Genomic DNA, 11102 nt, shown 5'->3' with positions numbered 1-11102 from the left:
TGCTGTGACAGCCGCTTTCTGTGCGTGTGCTTCGGATGTGTGCGCTCAGAAAACCGTAGATGTGGTTTAAAACGCATGATTTCAGCGCGATAAACATGATAATAAGAAACAAAAACAGATGTTTTTAGCAGGTACGAGCTGTAATGGCGCAGCTCTGTTCTGGAAAAGGGGGCGGGGAGCGGCAGCTCATTTGCATTTAAAGAGACAGGCCCGAAAAACAGCGTGTTTCTGCTTCCACTCAAAATAGGCATTTTCACAATGATATAATAAATGATCTGTGGAGTATTTTGAGCTGAAACTTCACAGACAAATTCTGGGGAGACCAGAGACTTATATTACATATTGTAAAAAGGGGCATAATATGTCTCCTTTAAATGTAAGTCATGTACAGCTTCAGCTTTATTTTTAATGGACAAAATGTTTTGTTTCATAGCTAAGTCATCTAAGTTCTTTTGCGTCTGTATTTTACAAAAGGGTGTGATAAAAGGCTTGACTCAGTTATTTCACTGAGGCTAGGATTTGGCGATGGTCTGCGGACCATCACTGCGTTTTATAAGGATGATAAAAGGCTGGCACTTGGCGAAGCCGGATTTTACAAAGGTCACTATTAATAAACGTGTTTCCACAGATTTGAGAGCACATTTCAACATTTATGAGATTTCTCTTTGATGCAAGCCAATGTTTGCGTGCATAAGGAACTGTGGAGAAAATGTGAAGCAGAGGAAAAGATTCCTCTGCTCCACATCACCGTTTGTGACACATTACCGGCTCAAAAAGACATGATTTCAGCTCTCATTTGCAGTCGCCATCATCATCCTCAACTTCTCTCTTCTTCTCGTGATGAATTCCTCAGAGCCACAAAGAAGGAGGAAAATATATTGCAGTTTATGAGTCTCTCTAATGTACTCCAACTTTAGGAGAAATTCTCATTGTCTCTCCAGAGCACTGTAATTTGTCACAACTGTCAAGACAATAAGACAGCACAGAGAGCATAGATTTCTGTTTAAGTTCTCCCTTCAATAATGCAATAGATTTCCAAGACTGTGTGATTTTTCTGCTTTTCCCCTCCACTTCCCACAGGAAGAGCAAACAGTAACCGTGTGGAATAACAGATATAGAGGCTTACATCCTTCAGAGGATTTCATCATTTTTATCCAGACATCCAAAGATAAGTGGGATGTCCTTATTCCCTAATTTTAAGGCAAGACACCCCAGGTGAACAGGTTACAAATTTGACTAATAGATATCACCATACTTTCCATTTGATTGTTTACATTAAGGATTGCATTTCTTTGTATTACAAGTTTTTGAAATGTTGTTTAAATATGCAAATGCATGTTCTAATTAAATATGTACTTTTTTTGCATTCATTTCCAGAACACAAATCAATGTTCAAAATGATTGTTTCATTATGGGATTTTGGATATCTATTTTATAATTCCATAAATAAGAAAAATACTCTCAACAGCCATAAAAAATATTAAAATGATTTTAGGATTAAAATGATGTGTAAAGTCAGGCAAATGATATATGAACAAACTTTTAGAATATATAAAAAAGGAATAGAACTGTGATATTTGGTGTAAGTGAGCGCCACTGAAGTGGAGATTTCCGGAACAGTTCATGAAGGAAGAAAAAAAAAAAGAACTCATTTTGTGAAAATGGCTTTTAAAGATCTTGTAATCTACAGATGCAAATAGATGTGCAATAACATTTACATGTCTGTTTTGGATGCTTTCTTTCCACTAGTCTTAAAATTTTTTTGTGTTTTGCCTGTAGTGTTTTGCATTAAAATTAAATTGACTTAGTTTACTTATTTAATTCTGATTTCTGGTATTGTTGTGTATGTTAGTGCACATTGTTCCACAAAAAAGTGTTTTAATTGATATTTTACTTATTTAGGTAAATATTATTATTATTATTATTACGTATAAAAAAAGGCATTCTAAAAGATGCCACCATGTTAACAGAAGTTACCTCTATTTTTAATATTTTTATTTTAACATTTTAATAATTTTAAGTTTTTATTATTAAAATATTCAAATGTATAGTTATGCTCATTAGCTAATCAAGTATACAATATGTGGTTTCTTTAACATTATACAGTGTACATCATTAATTAGATATCATGTAAACATGGGTATCCACACCATATACTATAATGAATCCTTCTACTACTAATACTACTATGCATTTTTAACACAACCTAACAAGTGTAACATAATATGCAATTTTCGTAAGTACAAAGAGTTCCATGTCGTGACATAATTATGTGCAAAAACAACTGATTTCAATTACATGTTTCGTAATTGTGCCTCACACTCATAAGACGGCATTAAGCAGCCATTCAGAATTGACCTTAAATTAATGAACACATAAATGCGGAGGTGAATAATTAAATGAAAGCGAGAGGCCTCCACATGTGAGAGCGCTGTCTTGAGATTAGCATTCTGTTTGTTTACACCTCAGATTCCAATGGTTAGCCACTCATCATCGCCATGATTAAGAAACCAGTCATGTGCAACGGAAATACATTTTGCCTTACTAAGCCTGTATATTTATATATCCCTCCTAAAGATGCATAATTCCAAATTGAATAATGCATATCCAGCCATGATGAATTAATGAAACCCCTTTCATTAAGCAATGAATTATGAATGATAATCAGCTACCTCTTAATGAAAACAAACAACAAGTGGGCAGGTTAAGTGGCAAACGATTGGCCACCGGTTAGTGTGTTCCGAGCAATGGCTGAGCAGGACCCTGCTTAAATGCACATTACTCTTCACAGACAGGTGGGAATACATTTTTCCATGCATGAATTGCCCCTGATTAAAGCTAGACAGCATGAGCGAGATGCTGCTGCTGCTGCTGCTTTGTTTTAATAGCCTACATAGTGTGCCAGCTAAGTATTCATTTGGACTCTATTCTATTCTATTCTTTTAAAAATATAATATATTTAGATTTTTTTTTTAAATAATATGATTTTATTTGTTTTATTTGCATGCTTATTTATATTCTTGTGTACTATTTATAGTCACATGACATGAAAAGCACTTTATACTAATGAGAAACAGCATTTTTTTGGAATTGATAGGATCACAAATAGTTATCTGTATATTACAGTTGATTTGAGGGGTAGAAAAATAAGAGTTCATGATGACATCGGCTGAAAAGGAAAGTCGTTTTGGTAGATTAAGTTTTTACATTTAGATGAAATACTATGAATATTTACTTTTTACTTTACTTTTACTTTTAGTCATTTAGCAGACGCTTTTATCCAAAGCAACTTACAAAAACGCTTTATTCGCTCATAAACTGATTTTAACCCTGGTGAAAATTAACCATGGGTTTACTACTACTAGCTACTACTACTACAAAAAAGGTTATTGTAGTTAAACCACAGTCGCCACAAATTAACCATGGTTTTGCTACACTAACCATAGTTTAACCATGGTATTTGTAGTAAAACTGTGGTTATACAAATGGTACTCAATCAGCCAAAAAAAAAAAGAAGCATGGTTAATACTACTTTTACTATAATAAAACCATGGTTAATTTTTGAAAGGAAAACTTATGAGGTAAAACATGGCTCACTCGCAGATGATCTTAAGCATGTTCATTTATTTGAAAAATTTTATTTTAATGTTTAAAATGTCAAAACCCCTTGGCGTTTTAGTGCCATGTAATAAATAAATGAAATAATTAAGATTATAAGGATAACGTCGTAGCTGAAAACCATGATATTTTGAGGATACAGTCAAAAGTATAGAAATATTAACAAAGTTTAATACTTTAATCTCACATATAATTAGTTAAAAAAATTAATGGCGGCGAAGACTTTACTTTTAAAGTAAAGTTTAAAAGTTTTTTTTTTTTTTACTTAACTTTTTTTTTTGAATATGCGTTTCGAGAACTAATAGTCAGGTTTGGTTTTATGTTGACTTTTAGGTGTATATACTGTATGTAAATGCATCATTATCAGCAGTATTGGAACATGTTGCATCTCCTCATTTTTCAGGCCTGACATCAAAAAACTATTGAAAATGCATCTGATTTCAGCCGAGAGAGTTGGTGTTCTTATTATCTATTAATCTCTGTTTCACATTAAATGCGGGGGGGCTGGGAGTGAAATGAACTGTGCTTGAGATTGTGAATGCGTGTCATGTTGATTCACACACACATCACTCAGGCTGGCTCTGACAGTGGCCTGTCTTGCTCTTATTTGTTATGTGAGTGCCCCTGTGCCGCCTTCTCAGAGTCTAATGAGCCTTTGATTGACAGCTGCTGTCTCTGAGCTCAGTGGGGCTCCTCCACTCACAACATCCTGTTGGCGGCTCCGCTTCTCCTTCCCTCCCATCCACCTTCCCCCCTCAGGAGCTTCCATACGGATCAACCTAAACCTCGCTTTAAGCAGGAGTTGCGCTTCTGACTTGTTTCGCTTGCCCCCTCCCTGTCAGTGTGGTGAATAGTAAAACTATTGTATTGTATTATAACCTTCTTCTTCCAGTCTGAAAAATAATGAGGTGATGGGTCTGTCCCTCTCTCCCTCCCTTCCTTCCTGTTTTCTGTGCATCAGCAACTCTCTGCACTTTTTTCCCCGAGAATTTCCTGAGTATATTGGATAAGGTTGAAGTCCAATAAAGGTTATTTTATAATGGATAGGGCTTGATAATTGAACCTTCTTTATCTTAGACTTGGTGGTGTCTGTAGAACAACATCTGATATCGATAGTAGGGGTCGACCAATATGTGTTTGTTTTAATGGGAGGTAGCAAAATCTGACAGGGTAGCACAAATCGTCAGAACACCGGCAGAACAACAACAATGTACTTCATGTTTCTTTTCCCCTCATTTTTTCCAATTGACGAAAATCTTTTGAAAATGGCCGATACGATAATCATAAAAATGCTTAATATCGGCGCCGATAATCGGTCAACCCCTAATCGATAGTCAAGCTTATTTTCTTGTGTTTGTATAGTAACATATGCCTTTGTCAGCTTACATAAATCATACAGTACTTTGACTCAAATTAAGAAGTTCTGACTGCCAACTGGCATTTTGTTGTTTTCCCAAGCATCCTTCTTAAACTTCGGACTGTTTTTAGAAGGAAGTGACCCCAAACGAGAATTGATGTATTGTTATATGAAGGGAGATACACTTTTTCCATGGGAGAGATGTTCAGAATTGCAAAGTCAGCATTTGATGTGGCTCAAAAGACTGAGAGATACGTACTTGATCAATTTTTTAAATATTCCAAAGGAAGATCCAGAGGCCTGCTGGGAAATAAACAATGGTTTAATGTGGACAGCAGAACCTGCCTGCTACAGGCAGGGGAGGTGCAAAATTGAAACAACAGACTTCCAGATACCCAAAACTCCAGTAAAATACTGTCCTGTGAGACTTACTGACTTCAGCTGTGATGTTTACGTTTTAGAGTTGGAATATGGAACACTTTTTAACTGTTGTGTCCAGATTTAGATGGGTTGAATTTGACAGGGCAAGATTTAATCACTTTTGCAAGCTTTCAGTAGAATAATAGTTTTAAACAGGTGCATTGGAATACTCTGTTTACATGCCTCTGGCAAATGGAATGGTATGTGATAAGAAAAATGGTATTGGAAATGTTATAATGAAAGATTTGTTCATGTCATCATGAACTAGTAGGTTAAATATATAATGGGTTAAAGAAATCCATCCGAAAGTTTAAATTACTCACCCTCATGTCCTTTGAGACTCATATGGCATTCATTCATTCTTTTGGCACACAAAAGGAGATATTTATAGCAGATTGTCCAGATTGTTGTTTTTCAAACAGAGAAAGTGAACAGTGACAACTACTAAGCTCTGTGTTCACTAAATAACAGTGGTCTGTTCCTCACAGCAAGCTAACATATGGCTTTAGAAGAATTGTTATGCAGAGCACAAATTGTATTGACTACTTTTATTATGGTTATATGGTGCTTTTTTGTGTCTTTTTTGGATCTTGACAATCCCTGGTCCCCATCCACTTCCAATGAGTGCAAAAACGTCTAATATTCCTGTCAATGAGGCTATGTTTTATTAAAGGCATAGTTCACCACAAAATGAAAATTCTTATCATTTACTTACCCTCATGGTGTTCCAAACCCATGGCTCTTTCATTCATCTTTGAAACACAAAAGAAACACTTTGAAACACTTGATACATTTCTGTCCCTCCATTTTAAATTGAATGTTCAAAACGTTCATAAAAAGACATTGTAAATTATCCATAAGAATTGAGCATTTTTAAGTCTTCTGAAGAGACATGATCACTTTATTTGATGAACAGATTTAATGTAGACTTTTATTCAGATATAATGATTGATCAACGCACAGAGCACATCAAATATGGTAATCAAAAGACCATAGTTGGTTTAAATCACTTGGTTCATGTGGATTACGTTTACAATGTGTTTATGAACTTTTTGAAGTGTCAGACTTTCAATAGAGGGATAGAAAGCTCTCGGGTTTCATTAAAAACATCTTTATTTGTGTTTCGAAGATGAAAATGAGGGTAAATGTAAATGGTGACAATGTTTTCATTTTTGGGTGAACTATCCCTTTATATTTTTTTATATTGTTTCACAATTTTTTATGAAATGAATAATTCATGTGTGATATTTGAATAATTCTGGTGTCTTGTAGAATTTATTTTAGAGCATATGGTCATGATGTCTCACCTCAAATCTCTTTAGTGTCATATTATTTGTCTATACTACATGATCTGTTCCAAAACTGTAGTGAGCAACACTACATGATCTGAAGTATGTGAACACCTCGTAATTTTTAAAAATATTAAAAAATTAACAGTTTTGGCCATTTCTGTATTTTCAGTAAAGACAAATCTACTGTATACAATTGTATTTTAGAGAATTCTGTGCTTCCAGTGTTGTTGCAACAGTTTGCTGACTCTTTTCTGTTTCAGCATGACAATGTTTCCCTGTGCACAAAGCACAGTCCATAAAGAAACATTTAGTGAGTCTGATGTGGAACAACTTGACTGACCTGCACAAAGGCCATAGCAGAACCCCCCCACTCAACACTTTTGGGATGATTTGGAACAGAGTGCAAACCAGACCCGATCACCCAACCCAGTGCCTGACCTTACTGATGCTCTTATGTACAAATTGGAGCAAATCCAGCAACTAGTGGAAAGCCTTCACAGAAGGGTTGAAGCAAATGAAGTATAATTTGAAATAAAATGTTCAAAAAGCACATATGGCTCAGGTTCTTGGGCATCCACAAACCTTTGCCTTGTTGATTTGAATAGTTTGACATTAGCATGTTGCTAAGCTATCAACACTATACTTGAATAAGCATTAAAATAACACACAGACATTGGATAATCTTGACAGTGAACTGAACAATTTTTTTTATTAATACTTTCAGTAATATAATATTTTGCTTCTTCCATTGCAAAGAACTCTGAGATTGCCTTCCCGTTGCATGCAATGATGTTTGGCTAAAAAAACTCGTCTCAAATAGATTACCTACTTTTCACATCAGGAGTGTTCCTGTGAAGCCTTAAAATGTTGTCTACTGTACATAAGCCGCTCACTGGGTTTTGGAACAGAGCCCATGTGACTGTCAGTTGACATCACTTTGCAAATTACACACTGCACATCTTGCTCTTTGTTCACTGTTAGACTGTAAAAATCATAATGAAACCCTCATGCTTGATGTAAACGTGGCCTACATCTCTGTGCAACCATGATATGCAGACTTTGAATCATTTGCACATGATGCAACCAAACTATTAGTCTTGCAAGCATGTTTGACTTGGAAGGCCTGTCAGTTTGTATATACAGTATTTGTTAAATATACAGGAAATTATGATTATGCAGTTGCATAAGCCAACAGACTGTCTGCTCCAAAACCTAGTAAGCTTCCTACAGAGGGAGCATATTAAGGCATCATAGGCACACTCCTGACAAAAATTCAACATAGACTCATTGGAAAAACGTGGGGAAAAATGTGCCTCTACTGTATATTCAATTCACTGCAGTTTCCAGCCAGCTGAAATAAACACTAGTAGTGGCAGTAAAACACCACATTGATTTCTTCCTTTTAACACAATTTATAATAACGGGGCAGACTGGTTAATAAAGATGGTTCTTAATCTTTTCACAAAACCATGCTATGACCTCAAAACACTTTTACCATTGTGCATGATTTGTAAACAAGTACATTTTGACATTTGCATCACATGATCAACTCCATATGCATGGCTTTTCTGACATGGTAAACATGCTCGGCAGCTCACCTGGTACAGCACTGCAATTGGTCGCTTTGGATAAAAGCGTCTGCTAAATGACTAAATAAATAAATAAATAAATAAAATAAATAAATAATTGCGATGAAGAACGCTCGGGTACAAGTCCCGTAAAACACGAGTCATGATAAAAGAGATCAAAGACTTGTAGAAGCAAGCTAAACTGGCATGCATTTTTATCTCATGTTTGCTATTGTTAACAGTATCGGTTAGGGTTTAGATGGTACATTACTTTATAACAGGAAAGAACATTTTAGTGCCACTCATTTCATTTACGAACTGTGGCAATACAACATCCAGTGCATAAAACTTTGCCAGATTCATGCGCATCTATTTTGGATAAAACTGAATATACTTTTAGCTCCACTTACTGGACAATTCACTTCAAAAATGTCACAAAATGTGCAAGAAGCAACATAATATTTTGCAGAAATATGGTACGTTTTTCCAGTGAGCCTGGGTTCCCTGATAGCATTATTTTGGTGAAAAAATAAAACGAATAAATCCAAGGTGCCTTTAAATATTGTCACAGTTGCACAGCTCAGTGGATTCTGGGAAGAGCCAACACACTCTCATTGCAATTCATGACTATTTTATGGGATGGTATTAAGGATACAACTTTATGCTTATGTGTGTATTTTTTTTCTTAAATGTACATTTCCATACAAATCAAATAGTGCAAATTCATGCAAAATTGAATAGTTACGCATTCTTATGCAGTCAGGTTGGGAGTCGAACGTCCATAATAGATATCACAGAGATGCAGATAACATGTTTGCTCAATGAAATGTTATATATCATTGCCTTCCCATAAAATGGTAAGCTTTCAACTGAAAAGACGACATGCAATTAAAAACATATCAGTTGTTTCATTGGTAGTCATGTTATGTAAACTTATCTGAATTATGTGAAATTCTCCTGTTATAAGGATTTTGTGTTGTTTTTGTTGAACATTCCTCAGATTTTACAGCAACAGACCACCTTTTGTCCAGTTGGTGTACTGCAAAGCCAATCTTTGAACATAAACCCATCCAGTTTGACAGGAATGCCAAAGGTCAGAGTGCAACACTGCAAGCTTCAAAATTAGGCTTGAGATCCTGACCTCAAAGGTCTTGTCTGGTTGATCAGGTTCCATATGTTGTGTGTAGAGCCCACTTTAGTTGCTTTTGCAGTCCCAAGTAAACACACGTGTCACCATAAAGTGCTCCCTTCTGCAAAGTACTTTTACTTACGTGGACCTTCGTCTGGGTTTTTAAGTATTTTTCACAAATAAAAACGAGGCTCTGTGTTTGTTAATCAGACATTAAAAATAAATCTTTCTGAAAAATATTCCAAGTGAAAATTATGGATATGGTGAATACATGAGGTCAGAAACTAACAGAGTTTTCAGATAAATGTGCAAAATAGTACTGCTGTCTAAGGTGACCTTTTTTATTATGCTATTTGAAATGCATAAATTATCCCAGCCTCAGCACCTAAGATACAGTCTTTCTTCACCATACTATCGCTCTCTCTTTCTCGCTCCCTTATTGCAAATCCTTAGACCCTTATTTGAATGAAAAACAGTCATTTAAGATTTGGCACAAACCATTGCGCATGTGAATGTAAGACATTGACAAGCTGCCAGCTCCATCCAGACATGACAGAGAGCTCTAGAGCCTGAGGCTCCTCTCGTGGAAATTATGAATATAAAGTCATGCATTACAGATGCCGGGGTGAATTTATTCGTTCCCTTTAGCAGAAGTCGGAAATGTAGTTGGGACAAATCGATGAAATATAGTTTATCACTGTCGACCTAATCATTTGCTAATGGCTACTATCAATTGCCGGCCTGAAGCCTGCACTCTATACTCGACTGCAATTAAAGCCAACAAATATTAGATAGGGTTTAGTATCAAATCCCAGGTTTATATATCATTATTCACTCTCTGGTGTTTTCAGCATCATATACTGTGCACTATATGGAACTTTGTAAAATATTGCTTGTATTCCAAAAATCCAAAGAATAATTCATGCAGTTTAAACAAAGCAGGGTTATAATGTGATCGTAGCATTAAAGGGGTCATATGATGTTGCTAAAAAGAACATTATTTTGTTTATTTGGTGTAATGAAATGTGTGCAGTTTAAGCTTGTAACACTCCAAAGAGAAAGGAAAAATTGAAATCGCATCATATGACCCTTTTAACATTTATTCATTTGGCAGACATGTTTATCCAATGTGGCTTACAAATGAGAAATATAAGATTAGGAAAAAAGCTTGAGCAGAGGTGAAATTCAGAAAAGAAAAAAAAGAAGACTTTTTTTTTTCTTGTAGCAAGTGCCTTGGGCTGAGCCCACGGTCCATTTTAGACATCTGAGGTACTATGTAGTTACTGCATTGAATTGTTTTTTACCTTCCTCCAAAGTGCTAATATTTAGTCCAACATAACTGAGGCTTTTCACTGTATCACTGCACTTTTTTGTGTTTGCTTGTTCCACACAGTCTCTCTGCATTAGAGGCAAGAATTTTTCAGTGACCAGTAGATGGCAAAAAAGTGACTCTCTTTAGTGAGTCATTGAATGGAGTCATTGAATTGAGTGAGTCATTGAATCGTTATTTCAACTGTTTCATTCAAAAACACAGATTCATTCTGGAACGAAACAAGCGGCTACATATTTATATAAGTGAGTCACTGAATTATACACTCAACTAGGGCTGCACGATAAATCGCATGCGATATTTAACGCGCATCTTATCAGTAAAGCCGGTTCTGTAATCAGCGGTAAATCTCCATCATGTGCGTGCTTTCACATTGAGCAGCATTAAC

This window comes from Sinocyclocheilus rhinocerous, unplaced genomic scaffold (assembly GCF_001515625.1).
Source record: "Sinocyclocheilus rhinocerous isolate Xijiao unplaced genomic scaffold, SAMN03320098_v1.1 scaffold1157, whole genome shotgun sequence".
Taxonomy (NCBI): domain Eukaryota; kingdom Metazoa; phylum Chordata; class Actinopteri; order Cypriniformes; family Cyprinidae; genus Sinocyclocheilus; species Sinocyclocheilus rhinocerous.
This window is presented reverse-complemented; position numbering follows the sequence as displayed.